This window comes from Eleutherodactylus coqui, chromosome 8, assembly GCF_035609145.1.
Source record: "Eleutherodactylus coqui strain aEleCoq1 chromosome 8, aEleCoq1.hap1, whole genome shotgun sequence".
In the NCBI taxonomy this organism is placed as follows: domain Eukaryota; kingdom Metazoa; phylum Chordata; class Amphibia; order Anura; family Eleutherodactylidae; genus Eleutherodactylus; species Eleutherodactylus coqui.
In genome coordinates, this window is record NC_089844.1 from 3655591 (window position 1) to 3670118 (window position 14528).

Below are 14528 nucleotides of genomic sequence, written 5' to 3' on the forward strand. Positions count from 1 at the left end.
AGCTCTGTCCAAAGTATATTTAGCGTAGGTCGCTAGTAGGGCTTGACTGTGGACTATTCTGACAGCAGGCGATACTTGTACTCTCTTGATGAAAATTGAAGAATGAAGAATTTGTATTTTAAAACCGTCAGGGTTGGTGGACATCAGGCAGAAAGAGTCTTTATATCTAGTCAGTTTTATCTTCAAATCTAGGCCATAAATAGGGCCCAGAAGCTCCACAGATTTAGAACGCTGTGTTGCGGCGGCTTTAGTGAAGCGTAAATTGGGGCCATCAAGTGTCCTTTCAGGCCCCAAAAAAGATCGTATTCGCAGAGGAAAATACCAACTGGTCTCAATATATCGTCTTATGGACAAGATATATTGATGACATTCTTATCCTCTGGTCTGGTAGTGAGATTAAATTCAAAGAATTTGTGGACTTCCTTAATTGCAACGAGCTCAACCTACGTTTTACATCAACAATCAGCAATTGCTCTATCGAATTCCTAGATATGACTATAGAAATTAAACAAGATGGCTCAATATCTTCCAACCTCTACCGTAAGCCAACGGCAACAAACAATCTTTTGAGTTGGGACAGCTTCCACCCCTATTCCCTAAAGAAGGGAATACCCTAGGGGCAATATCTTCGCATGAGGAGAAATTGTTCAGAGATAGTGACCTTTGAAACCGAAAGTAAGAAGCTCTATGACCGGTTTAAACAGAGGAGGTATCCATCAACTCTCTTGGACAGCTCATATAAATACGCATGTGAACAGAATAGAGAACAACTATTGATCCCGAAGGAAAGAGGGGAAGCTCCCAACATGAGGGTACTGGGAACCTACGACACAGCAAATCTTGAAGTAAAGAAAATACTGGAGAGGTATTGGGACATTCTATCCCATGACAAAGACCTTAAGGACATAATCCCAGAAAACCCGAAAATAACGTATAGGAGGGAAAGAAACATCCGGGACCATCTCATCAGGAGCCATCTAGGTGGGAAAAAACAAGACGGAAACTGGCTGTCTAAGAATGTGCCTAATGGCACTTTCTCTTGTTCCAACTGTGCTGCCTGCAGCTTCATTGAAAGAAGCAGTTCCTTCTCGTCAAGTGTGACCGGTAAAACATACATGACAAAAAATTTCTTTAAAGGGGTGGTCTCGCGAAACCAAGTGGGGTTATACACTTCCGTATGGCCATATTAATGCACTTTGTAATATACATCGTGCATTAAATATGAGCCATACAGAAGTTATTCACTTACCTGCTCCGTTGCTAGCGTCCTCGTCTCCATGGTTCTGTCTAAATTCGCTGGCAGCTTGCTTTTTTAGACGCGCTTGCGCAGTCCGGTCTTCTCCTTTCAGCACGAGCCGCTTCAGTGTGCTCCCCGCTACAGCTCTTCTGCGCATGCGCAGATGAGCTGTCACTGCTCGGGAGCGCGCTGGAGCGGCCATTCTGTACCATCCTCTGTTAGAGGAAGGTGCAGAGCTGCCCAGCTGTCCGGAGAAGCCGCCCAGCTGTCCTGCCGTCCAGCTGTCCTGCCGTCCAGGTAAGTGATGGGCCGGGGGGGGCTGCCGCTGCGCTGGGGGGGCTGTCGTCGCTGTCGCTGCGCCGGGGGGGGGCTGTCGCTAGGCCGGGGGGGCTGCCGCTGCGATGGGGGGGCTGTCGCTAGGCCGGGGGAACTAGCGCTAGGCCGGGGGAACTAGCGCTAGGCCGGGGGAACTAGCGCTAGGCCGGGGAAACTAGCGCTAGGCCGGGGGGGGCTGTCGCTAGGCCGGGGGGGCTGTCGCTGCGATGGGGGGGCTGTCGCTAGGCCGGGGGAACTAGCGCTAGGCCGGGGGAACTAGCGCTAGGCCGGGGGAACTAGCGCTAGGCCGGGGGAACTAGCGCTAGGCCGGGGGGGGCTGTCGCTAGGCCGGGGGGGCTGTCGCTGCGATGGGGGGGCTGTCGCTAGGCCGGGGGAACTAGCGCTTGGCTCCGGGGCCTTCACCTGGGCTCCGGAACCTAGCGCTGGGCTCCGGGGCCTTCACCTGGGCTGAGGGTCTAGCGCTGGGGAGCCGGGGGCTAGCGCCGGTTACCTGCTGCCTGGCGGTGGGTGACTGGTCGGCGGCTGCGGGGCGTCTGGTCGGCGGCTGCGGGGCGTCTGGTTGCCATGGAGATTACAAGCATTTGAATTCCCCGCCTCCAGAGATGACGTCAGCAACAGAATCACGTGACTGGCGTCTCGGGAGCGCGCACGTCGGGCTGAAGCAAGGGCTGTACACTTTGGGAGAAGAACCGGCGGCCATCTTTGGAAAAGTTTTTAAAAGTTGCTGAAACGCTGGAACAGTGAGTAGAAACCGGCTTTAAAAGTCATTTAAACGGGTGCTTAGTTTTGTATGCTGAATAAGGGGGACTGGGCAAAAAAAAAAACTCACTGCTTCCTCGAGACATCTCCTTTAACTGTACCACTCAAAATATTGTCTATCTCACCACATGTGTGTGTGAGAAACAATACATCGGAAAAACTAGACAAGAATTTAGGAGGAGAATTTTAGGACATATTGGCAACGTAAGTAGAAAGGAGAAAACTCCAATATCGAACCACATCTGGGACGTACACGAGGGCAACTCTGATTGTATCAAATTTCAAGGGATCAAACTTATAAGGAAATATGCAAGAGGAGGAGATATTGACACCCTCCTCCTCCAAAAGGAAGCGAGATGGATATACAGGATGGAGACAGTACAACCTAAAGGGTTGAATGAACAATTGATTTTCAATTGCTTTCTATGAAAAGTAAAATGAGAAATGAAAGAGAGGATTCTGTTGACATGGAATTACCGTTTGGGCATGTGAGTCCATTAGCATCAGAAAAAAAGTGTATAGGAGTATAAATAAGAACTCAAGTGTACGAAGGGACAATCCATCAATCATTCATTCTATGCATTGTACAAAAAGAAGGTGAGACTATACACGCCTTTTAGAATAAGGAATTACCGATCAAAAGGCATGTTATACATATCAAGTGGCTTTACTCTCTGTTACCTTAAGCAATATCGGTAACAAATATTAATAGCCCAAATAAGGGATAATATAATAAATAGAGATGAGCGAACGTACTCGGATAGGCACTACTCGTCCGAGTAATGTGCCTTATCCGAGTACCTCCCCGCTCGTGCTGAAAGGTTCGGGTGCCGGCACGGAGCGGGGAGCTGCAGGGGAGAGCGGGGAGGAACGGAGGGGAGATCTTTCTCTCCTTCTCTCCCGCCCGCTCTGCCCCTCTCCCCGCTGCGACTCACCTGTCAGCAGCGGCAGCTCCCGAACCCTTCTGCACGAGCGGGGAGGTACTCGGATAAGGCACATTACTCGGACGAGTAGTGCCTATCCGAGTACGTTCGCTCATCTCTAATAATAAACTTATATGAACCTGGCCAATAAATATATATGCCTAGGTTTATGTAATTATTATCCCTGGAATAAATCAGAAAAATCAACATAGTAGATATCTGATCTATTGATAAAATATAGAAATACCCCTTCAAAAGTATAGAAAGTATTTTTAAAAAAATAAATGAAGAACACATGCTGCATCCCATGAAAATAAAAGGGAAAAAAAGAACATTTTTATTTATGCTGCTGTTTTTGAAAATATCAACAATGCACATATCGACTTAAGATAACCCTATATGATTCATAATGGTCATTTTAATATGAAAACATATGCATCTTAATCTGACGAAAATAGCCGTTACCCCTGAACATGTAACCCCTATGAGGGTCACATGACCGCTCTGGGAATGGCCACCTCATCACAGGCAATATGGCGCATCATAACGCTGTGTCCCCCACTATCCAGCAATTAGATCACGTGACCGCCCGGGGAACAGCCACGTTGTCATCTACGTCATCGCGGATCATCACGCTGTGTCCCATGGTCTCTGGATTCTAGACCTTGTGGCGCCGATCACGTGACAGCGCATGACACAGTGACGCATTTACGCAACGTGACGTCATCTCGTCACGGCTTAATGTCGCGGACAGCGCCCCTCTCTTCCTCCTATCAAAGGGCTTTATCGGAAGCGCGGCCCCCGATGGGAGGACCTTCATTGAAAACATGCAATATGAATTAATGTCTTTAGACGAATCGCAGCAGGAAAAAAACGATCGGTAGGCATAATGCCCCTTCTTATAAATAGATAAGATCAGATGGATATACTTTATGCTCTATACACTAATAGAAAAGAGGGATATACCATTATTGATAAAATGTAATCCCGCCCCTAAGTGACACGAATGGCCTAACATTGTGATATTCCCTCCCAAGGAGGAGCTAAGCTTGCTTTATAAGGATTGACTTCCGAACAGCGCACAGATAGCCCTGACCTACCATCAAGGCCAGAGGCGCTACCATTTTTCTCTTAGGTTGTAGATACTTTCCTAGATATAGGCAGATGGAAGTGTATGAAGCTTTAGTTAAGAGAGGTGTATTCATACTATGAGCAACGGTGTACCAATCTGGACACGATGGCTCTTGATACACTGCGGGCTATCATGTTATAGGAATTATGCTATAATGTTCATTCCTATATTATACTAGATCAGTAACATACTGAGTGACTACCTGCCTAATCTAAGCTGCACTCCATCAGAAGTATACTGATCTCCTAAACAATAGAGCTTTCATACTCCTGCCTACTAGGACCACTATAAGAGTTTCACATTAATATTGATTTAAGACTCTAATTCTGGAACAGATATCAAGTTTCAATATACATGGTACTAACTCAACAAAATCTCCTGATGACCCGCCCATATGAGCGGTGAAACGCGTTGAGACTGTAAAGAGACTACAAAGTACTATTGATCAAGCTTATGTACACTTGAATTGAATCAATAAAAGATCAAAAAGTATCACGAGATTGTAAAGAGATCACAAAGTAACAATGATCAAGCTTATGTACGCTTGAACCGAATCAATAAAAGATCAAAAAGCATCACATATCGAGTAGGTGTTTGCTCATAAGATCACAATTCACCACTTGGAAGTAAGCATGGTAGCCCATTGTCCATTCTAAGAGGGCTCATGCTTGATTCTCTTTACGCGACAATTATACAAGAGACAATGAGCACTTGGGCAACTAAGAACTGACAGCTAATGGTATTCTTAACAATTACCTGTGACTCATGTCCTCTTAAGATGTCACTCTTTCCTGTATCAAGTGGGTATATATACCAAATTCCCACATGCTATGTAATTTCACTGTTGAGTAAAACTGGAGATATGGGATGCACTTGATTTCATCTATCAAGGCAACTAAATACCAATACAGTTTACCAACAGTGATCTACTCCACAACGAAAAAGTTGTTAATAGGGAAAGATATCTAGGAAAGGAATTGATATACCGATATCCGCGTTCTAGAATTATTTTTCTTGATAAACTATCCTACCACATTGCCCTAGCTTTCATCCGATTTAATCTAATAGTATGCTATGCCACATCTGCCTATGATGAAGAAGAGGGAATAATTTGCAGGGAGCAAGTGGTAGAAGTCTCCTCTTGAGACTTGTACACCTCTGGGAATATAGAGGTCTGTGTGTAGTGCCCTATTTGTGCTATATGTGTTTTAAGGTTATCTAATAAAAATAATTGATTTTATATTTAATTTCATCTAAACTGTGAAGGTCCTTTCAGGATGATGCCCGACCGAATCTTTGTAAAACAGACAGGCTGTAAATTGGGACGCGTGCGTTTGATCATTATAATTAAAAATAGTCTCGATATTCGCACCATAGCTATAAAGGTTATCCAAATGCGAGATTAGCCAATAACCCAATGTCTTGTCCACTTGATTGAAAAGCGTGGCTACAGGATGATTAATAAACCACACACGAGCCCTGTCAGGGATGGCTGTTTTATCTTGTTTCACTATAGGGCAAGTTAGTGCAGGAGGGTATTATTTAAGACGTAATAATATTCACCGCTACCTAATATGAAGAATTCCAATGTGGTGTTGTTGGTGAGTGCTGTGATAGGCTGCACTTCAACAAATAGAGATTTTTCAATACTCATTTGCGTGGGCGGTATGGTGAAAATATCCAATTCAGATTTGGTGCACTCTTCAAATCCATCGTGTATGAAAGACTTGTTAGAGAATTAAAAGATGTCGTCTGCTGCTCGTCTAACGGGTTTCTGACGGCGTTGTTTTTTGCATGAAGTAGTTTTATTCATGAGCAGTGGGTGAAATCATGCTACAATCCATCTTTTTCTTTTATGGGTATTTTTTGCAACTAAAACAAGGCCTGATTTGCACTGTTCTTGTCGCAGTGGATTGAGCCTATCCATAACAGCCGCTGAAACAAAGGTGACCAAATCTCTAGCGATATTTTTGACAGCTGTCTTTACATGAGGCTTTACTAATTCTAAACCTTTTCTGAAAAGAGGAACAGCCCTTCGGAAAAGCGATTTAAAGATATCCGCTATTCCTGCGCCAATCATATACTAATTGCCCTGAAACCCGTCTAATTTGCTTCCTGACTGCACAAGATAGTAATAAGCAAACTCTGCTGGATCGCCGTATACCCTCAGACAGAATTTTTAGCGTTGTGAATCGTTGCGCGGCCTAAAATGTAATTTGTACTATGCTTATCCCATACCTGAATTTAACAGGTGCATTTTGGTCTGATGAAACGGACATTGTAACTGTGTCAAAATGTTGTTTGCACACCAGCACATAATCAGGGCGATTGTAGTGGATTGTCACAATGTCGCTCTTTTTACCACTGATTTCAACGGTTCTTAAAAGCTGTGCAAAACTGTCACCATAAAAGTGATGTTGTATGATATCGGTGTACACAAATAATGTGTAAAACCCTGCTTTTATGTCTGCGTATTGTCTCCGTCTTTCTGGCATATTACCAGCAAAACCTTCATTATACTCAGGCAGGCCTAACAGAACCGACAATTTATGACCTGGTGCAAAGTGAACCGTTGGTGAATAGGTAACTGTAACAATTCTTTTTACTTCGTCATAGCGTAGCTTAAAGACCTCGCTTGTTATCCTTAAAACTTCAATTTTGTCATTTATGGCTCTTGTCAAATCACTGACGCTAGAATCAAACCCCGCTTTCACATAATATTGCCTAAACACGTTGCCCTGTTTAGCGGTGAAAAAGTTGCCGTCGTTTGGCCCAGTCGTATCCCATGTATGAGGATACTGTATCTCGGTTAGTGCCACATCGTAAGTTCCCAAGAGGGGAATTGGCGTCGCTAGTTTTGTGGTGTGAGTAGAAATTGTGTTTTCAGGGTAGATTTTGGAAGATGCGTTACTAGGAAGAGTTATAAAAAGGACCCCGATTCCATGGCCTATGCGGATGTCAACTGATTTTCATCAACCCAGCAGTTAAATTTTTTAGGGTACCGGAGCCACTTTACGTCTTTTCTTCAATATTTTTTCGATCCTGTAGACGCGGTTCTCATCCGCAGATACCTGCTGTATTTCCTCTTTATAAAAAGAACCCTCTATAGCCTTGCCGCTCAGGTCGATTAATTTATAGAGCAGTTTTTGAAATTGCGTATTAATAGAGGCTATGATAAAAATTTTGTCAGTGTAAGTTTGCTCATAGTCTTTCACAAATGTTCCTTTATACTGCAAAGTCCTTACATGATCCCTGATTTTTAAAGAAGGCTTGTCAGGCTTTGAGTTCAGAATATTGCTGTAGATATTTTAACAAATTCTTAAGGAGTTCTTTTTTGTGACCAGCACAGGACAGCATCGAATAGTACAATGGTAAGTTCGGTTATAACTGGATACAAGCACCAATAAAATGTCGATATAGCAAAATGTGTTATGTGTGAGATAACGTCCCATTCGGGATTTTAAAGTGCGATTAAAATGTTCAACCAATGCAGCTTTTATGTTATTACTCGTAAAGTTATGGTGTATGTTGTATATTTTACAAAGCCGTTTCATGTGTTGATTCGAGAATTCTTCGAGATCCGTACATATTTTTGGCGGTACATGACTGCCATTCTCAAATATCAGCTCGAAGGCTCTTGCAATGCCTGCTCCTGATTTGGATGCTAATCCAACGCACCAAGCGTATTTTGATAAAGCATCTATAAGCGTTAAAATGTAGTTTATTCTATCTTTTTTTTTTAGAATACTATATTAAACACACGAGGTCAGATTGCTAAAGTAAATCTATATCAGCCACAATTATTTTATTTCTTGCAAATTTCTTTGATTTGCTTGTGAAGGCTATAACAATTAATCTTTCGCAGCCATTCTGTAATTTCACGTCGATTTGTACCCTTAAGAGAGCTATGAAATTTTTCAATTCCGGCAAAAGACCCTAGACGTGATGCTGTAAAATATTGGCGCTGCAATATGCATGCAACCCGTGGAGAGGGCATGTGTGTAATAGTATGGAGGGGCATGTAGTGCTTTAATTACTCCCAGCTTTTTTTAATCTATCACATTTTGATTCTGTCAGCCACAGAATCATGTTCTGTGATTACAGAACATAGAAAGCCATGTACAGTGCTTTAATTACTCCCAGCTTTTTTCTGCTTTAAACATATGACAGAACATAGAATGCCATATTCAGCGTAATAGCATTTACAAGGTCTTTCCATGTGGCTAATTCGCCGTGACAGTAAGACCTTCTGACCTCTTGATTCAGCTACCCAGATACATTTGTAATAAATAAAATCTAGATGCTGGTGTCACAGATCTGATTAATTAGAGGCAAAAACATCTACCATCACACATAGGAACAATGAATGCCCGTTATGAGTTAATTGCAACAAAGTTAATTTACTATGACAGTAGCTGAAGTTTGGGACCTTCTGACCCCTTGATTCAACCATCCTGATACTTTTAATAAATAAAATCTAGATGCAGGGATCACAAAGCTGATTTATTACAGATGATAAAAAGTTCCTTTGGCCAGGTGGGAACAGTGGACATTTGTAAATAACTAGAAACACATGTTCTGGACATGTCCTGGTTGGTCAAGGAGATCCTGTATATAAGAAAGCATTGCAGGCCATATACAACCAATTTACAGGGAGCCACCTCATCTTCTGAATTTACAGAGACAAACCATCTCCTGGACCTCTCAAAACAGTGTTCGAAAAGGTAGTACATTGCTTTTTATTTTTGTATTAATGTATAAGGATAAACATATTGTTTTATTAATATTAATTACATTATATATATGGTATAGTAGTATATTTGTTTTACAAATTAGTGGTCTAATAATATTACCGTATTATAATAATTAGATTATATGTATATTTTTAATATATGTGCCTTAAAATCTGTACGATATAGCAGCGTGTTACTAAAGCTATATTTATTTTTAATAATTATAGCGGTTTATTAATATTACCGTATTAAAATAATTGGATTATATGTGTATTTTTTAGAGATGAGCGAGCACACTCGTCCGAGCTTGATGCTCGTTCAAACATTAGGGTACTCAAGATGCTCGTTACTCGAGTCGAACACCACGCGGTACTCGAGTCAATTCCATTTATTTCCCCGCATGTTTGGCGCCATTTTATAGCCAATAGACATGCGGGGAAGGCATTACCACTTCCTCCTGTGACCTGTCAGCCCTATCCCACCCCACAGCAGTGAGTGGCTGGTGATTTCAGGTGACCGCCAAGTACTTAAAGTGGTCCCACCCGCGGCTCGCCTCAGACACACGCTGGCAGAGGTTAGGGAAAGTGCTGCTGCTGATATAGGGATAGTGTTAGCGTAGGATCCTGTCTTCAAGAACCCCAACGGTCCTTCTTAGGGCTACATCTGACCGTGTGCATTATACTTGTGGCTGGCTGGGAGTTGTAGTGCTTCCATTTTTGTATTACGCATCTAGGCCTGTTTGCAGTCTTTCAGGAATAGTTTTTTCAGGCTGCAGTGCCATACAATCCCGCTCTCACCGTGAAACTACACTCAAATATTTCCTAGCCTACTGCAAACGACTTCAGTTATACCGTTCTGTGTCTGCAGTGCATTAGACAGAGGTCTCACCGCTAAACAGTTCTGTGATATTACCGGGGCCACTGCAAAGTATTTCAGCTCTGCCACTGTGCAGAGCATCCCACAATACCCTTTCCTTGGTGGGGTTGAGATCGCCGCAGTTACCAGCACTATCCACTGGCTTTAGAGTCTTCTCCCACTCCACACAGCCTTTATTATCCACAAGTCTCTGCGAGCAGTAAATTACTCCTAGGTATCAGCGCAAGACAGCAGGTTACTTTTTTCAAGTCACAACATAGAGCCTCCGCTATCTACAAGTCTCGGTGTGCGGTGAATTGAGCCACAGTTGTCAGTGCTGTATAGTGGGGTAATTTATTTGGGCCCTGCTCTATTCTTAATCTGCCATAATGAGAAGTAGGGGTAAGGGTCGAGGACGTGGACACGGACGAGGACGCGGATGACCAAGCGATGGTGTGGGCACAGACTGAGTTCCTGGTCCAGGTGAATCACAGCCGTCTCCTGCAGGATTAGGTGAGAGGCAAATTTCTGGGGTACCCAGGTTCATATCTCAATTTATGGGTTCGCGTGGTAGACCTTTATTACAAACAGAGCAGTGTGAGCAGGTCCTGTCGTGCATGGCAGAAAATTCGTCCAGCAATGTGTAGACCACCCAGTCTTCTACGCAGTCCACTACTCCCGGCCTAGGGACTGCAACTCTGAATACTTTGGCTGCTGCTCCTCCTTCCTCCCAGCCTCCTCACTCCATGAAAATGACTTGTTCTGAGCAGGCAGACTCCCAGGAACTGTTTTCGGGTCCCTGCCATGAGTGGAAAAAATGGTTCCTCTCTCACCTGAGGAGTTTGTCGTGACCGATGCCTAACCTTTGGAAAGTTCCCGAGGTCCGGGTGATGAGGCTGGGGACTTCCGGCAACTGTCTCAAGAGCTTTTTGTGCGTGAGGAGGATGATGATGATGATGAGACACAGTTGTCTGTCAGTGAGGTAGTAGTAAGGGCCGTAAGTCTGAGGGATGAGTGCACAGAGGATTCGGAGGAAGAGCAGCTGTACGATGAGGTGACTGATCCCACCTGGTTTGCTATTCTACTGAGTAAAGGGCTTCAGAGGGGGAGGCAATTACAGCAGCAGGACAGATTGGAAGAGGCAGTGGGGTGGGCAGGGGAAGAGACAGGGCCAGAGCGAAGAATCCCCCAACTGTTTCCCAAAGCACCACCTCGCACCAAGCCTCCGTGCAGAGGGCTAGGTTTTCAAAGTTGTGGATGTTTTTCAGTGAGAGCTCGGGTGACCGACGAACAGTGGTGTGCAACCTGTGTCGCACCATGATTTGCTGGGGAGCCACCACTACCAGCCTCACCACCACCAGCATGCGCAGGCATATGATGGCCAAGCACCCCACAAAGTGGGATGAAGGCAGTTCACCGCCCCTGGGTCACACCAATGCCTCTTCCCCTGTGCCCCAACCTGCCACACAGATCCAATCCCCCTCTCAGGACACAGGCACGAGCGTCTCCCGGCCTGCACCCACACCCTCACCTCCACTGTCCTTGACTCCATCCAGTAATGTTTCTAAGCGCAGCGTTCAGCTGTTGCTAACACAAGCGTTGGAGCGAAAGCACAAATACGTCGCCACACACCCGCACAAACAAGCTTTAAACGTGCACATTGCCAAATTAATCTGCCTGGAGATGCTGCGGTACTGGCTTGTGGAAACGGAGGCTTTGAAAAACATGATGGCTGCGGCGATCCCGCGCTACTCGGTCCCCAGTCGCCACAATTTTTCCCGGTGTGCCGTCCCAGTCCTGCAACAGAGCTCTCCCAAAACATAAATCGTGCCCTCACCAACAAGGTTACTGGGAAGGTCTACTTAACCACCGACACGTGGACAATAACTGGTGGGCAGGGGAACTATATCTCCCTGATGGCACATTGGGTGAATTTGGTGGAGGCTGGGACCGAGTCAGAGCCTGGGACTGCTCATGTCCTACCCACACCCAGAATAGCGGGTCCTACCTCTGTGCTGGTATCTGCGGCGTTTTATGCCACCTCCTCCAAAGCCTCCCCCTCTTCCTCCTTTAAGAAGTGTGAGCACGTCGCCAGCAGTCGGTATCGCGCAGCGCGGCAGCACAGCGGTGGGCAAGCATCAGCAGGCCGTGCTGAAACTAATCAGCTTGGTGACAAGAGGCACACAGCACCCGAGCTGTTGCAGGGTCAGACAGAGCAGATCTACCTCTGGCTTTCGCCGCTGAGCCTCCAACCGGGCATGGTCATGTGTGACAACGGCTGTAACCTGGTGGCGGCTCTGCAGCTCGGCAGCCTCACACACGTGCCATGCCTGGCCCACGTCTTATATCTGGTGGTTCAGCAGTTTCAGAAAAACTACCCCCACTTGTCTGTCCTGCTTGGCAAGATGCGCCGCGTCTGCGCACATTTACGCAAGTCCACCACGGACGCTGCCACCCTGAGGACCCTGCAACATTGGTTTCAGCTGCCAGAGCACTGACTGCTGTGCGACGTGCCCACACACTGGAATTCTACGCTGCACATGTTGGCCAGGCTGTACGAGCAGCATAGAGCTATAGACGTATTCCAGCTGCGGCGGAGTGGTAGTCAGTCTCCGCAATTTTTTACTGAGGAGTGGGCATGGATGGCAGATATCTGCCAGGTCCTCGGAAACTTTGAGGAGTCAACCCAGATGGTGAGCGGCGGTGCGGCAATCATTAGCGTTACCATCCTGCTGCTTTGCCTGCTGAGAAGTTAGCTGAAAAGCATAAAGGAGACAGAGGATAACAGTATGTCCCTTGATAGCCAGACCACCCTTATGTCTATATCTCAGCGTGTTTTGGAGGAGGAGGAGGGGGAGGAGCAGGAGAAGGAGAAGGAGAGGGAAGAGACAGCTAGGCACACTACAGAGGGTACCCATGCTACTTGCCTCTCATCTGTTCAGCGTGTATGGGCTGAAGAGAAGGAGCAGGAGGAGGAGGATCCTGAAAGTCATCTTCCCAGTGAGGAGAGCGATGTGTTGCGTACTGGTACCCTGGCACACGTTAGGCTGCCTTTCTCGTGACCCTCGCGTTAGACGCATTCTGGCCAACACAGATTATTGGGTGTACACCCTTCTCGACCCTCGGTATAAGGATAACCTTTCCACTGTCATTCCCGAAGAGGAAAGGGGTACGAGAGTGATGCAATACCACAGGGCCCTGCTGGCAAAAGTGATGCTAAAGTACCCATCTGACAGCGCTAGTGGCAGAAGATGCAGTTCCGACGGCCAACTAGCAGGGGAGGCGCAGGGATCAGGCAGCATGTACAGTGCAGGCAGGGGAACACTCGCCAAGGCCTTTACCAACTTTATGGCTCCCCAGCAAGACTGTGTCACCACTCCCCAGTTAAGGCTGAGTCGGAGGGAGCACTGTAAAAAGATGGTGAAGGAGTAGGTTGCCGATGGTACCACCGTCCTCCGTGATGCCTCCATACAACTATTGTCAGAGAGGGTGTTTAGTGCAGCTGGGAAAATCATCACGGATAAGCGTACCCGCCTATCAACTGCCAGTGCCGACAGGCTTACACTCATAAAGATGAACAAAGGCTGGATTTCCCCAGACTTCTCTTCTCCACCAGCAAAGAGCAGCATTACCTAAACATTCTTTTCGCTGCAACTGCGGATGCAAGCATTAGCGAAACCTAAAGATTCTTTTTGTGATAACCGGAGAAAAAAGCATTCTCTATCACCGGAAAAAAAGGGGGAATTATCTTTGTCAATCACTCTCTGATATTATTACTCCTCCTCCTTCTCCTAAAACAGCATGTCATCACGCTGAACTGCCAATTTTTCTGTTGCCCAAAAGGCTCTGCTTATAATTTTTTTACAATTTTTTAATGTTTCAAAATATTGATACTTTAACATAAACCAATTTTTTTCACAGGGCTGCCTCCAGGCTCTGTTGCAAATTAAGCAACAGCAAGCTGTATCCTTAAAAAATGTTTCTGGGTTTCACCTGCCCTCGCGGTTGAGCAATTTTTCAGGGGTACACTTGTGCTCTTAGTGCACCAATTTTTCTGGCCCTCGCCGATACTGTTATCCAACTAATATTTCCGGCCTTCGCCTACACTCATGGTACACCAATGTTTCATTGGTTCGCCTATACTTTTACTACAGAAATGTGACTGGGGTCTGCCTATACTTCTGCTCCAGAAATGTTACAGGGGTCTGCCTATACTTTTGCTACAGAAATGATACTGGTGTCTGCCTATACTGCTACAGGAATTTTACAGGGGTCTGCCTATACTTCTACTACAGAAATGTTACTGGGGTCTGCCTATACTTCTACTACAGAAATATTACAGGGGTCTGCCTATACTTCTGCTACAGGAATTTTACAGGGGTCTGCCTATACTTCTACTACAGAAATGTTACTGGGGTCTGCCTATACTTCTGCTACAGGAATGTTACTAGGGTCTGCCTATACTTCTACTACAGAAATATTACAGGGGTCTGCCTATACTTCTGCTACATGAATTTTACAGGGGTCTGCCTATACTTCTACTACAGAAATGT

General features: G+C 45.5%; 1 protein-coding gene across 1 annotated transcript in view; it reads right to left on the minus strand.

Annotated features, from left to right (window-relative positions):
* The window catches only part of LOC136577425 (CD5 antigen-like), a 216215-nt gene that overhangs the window by 119010 nt on the left and 82677 nt on the right, over nt 1-14528 (minus strand). The window lies entirely within an intron of this gene.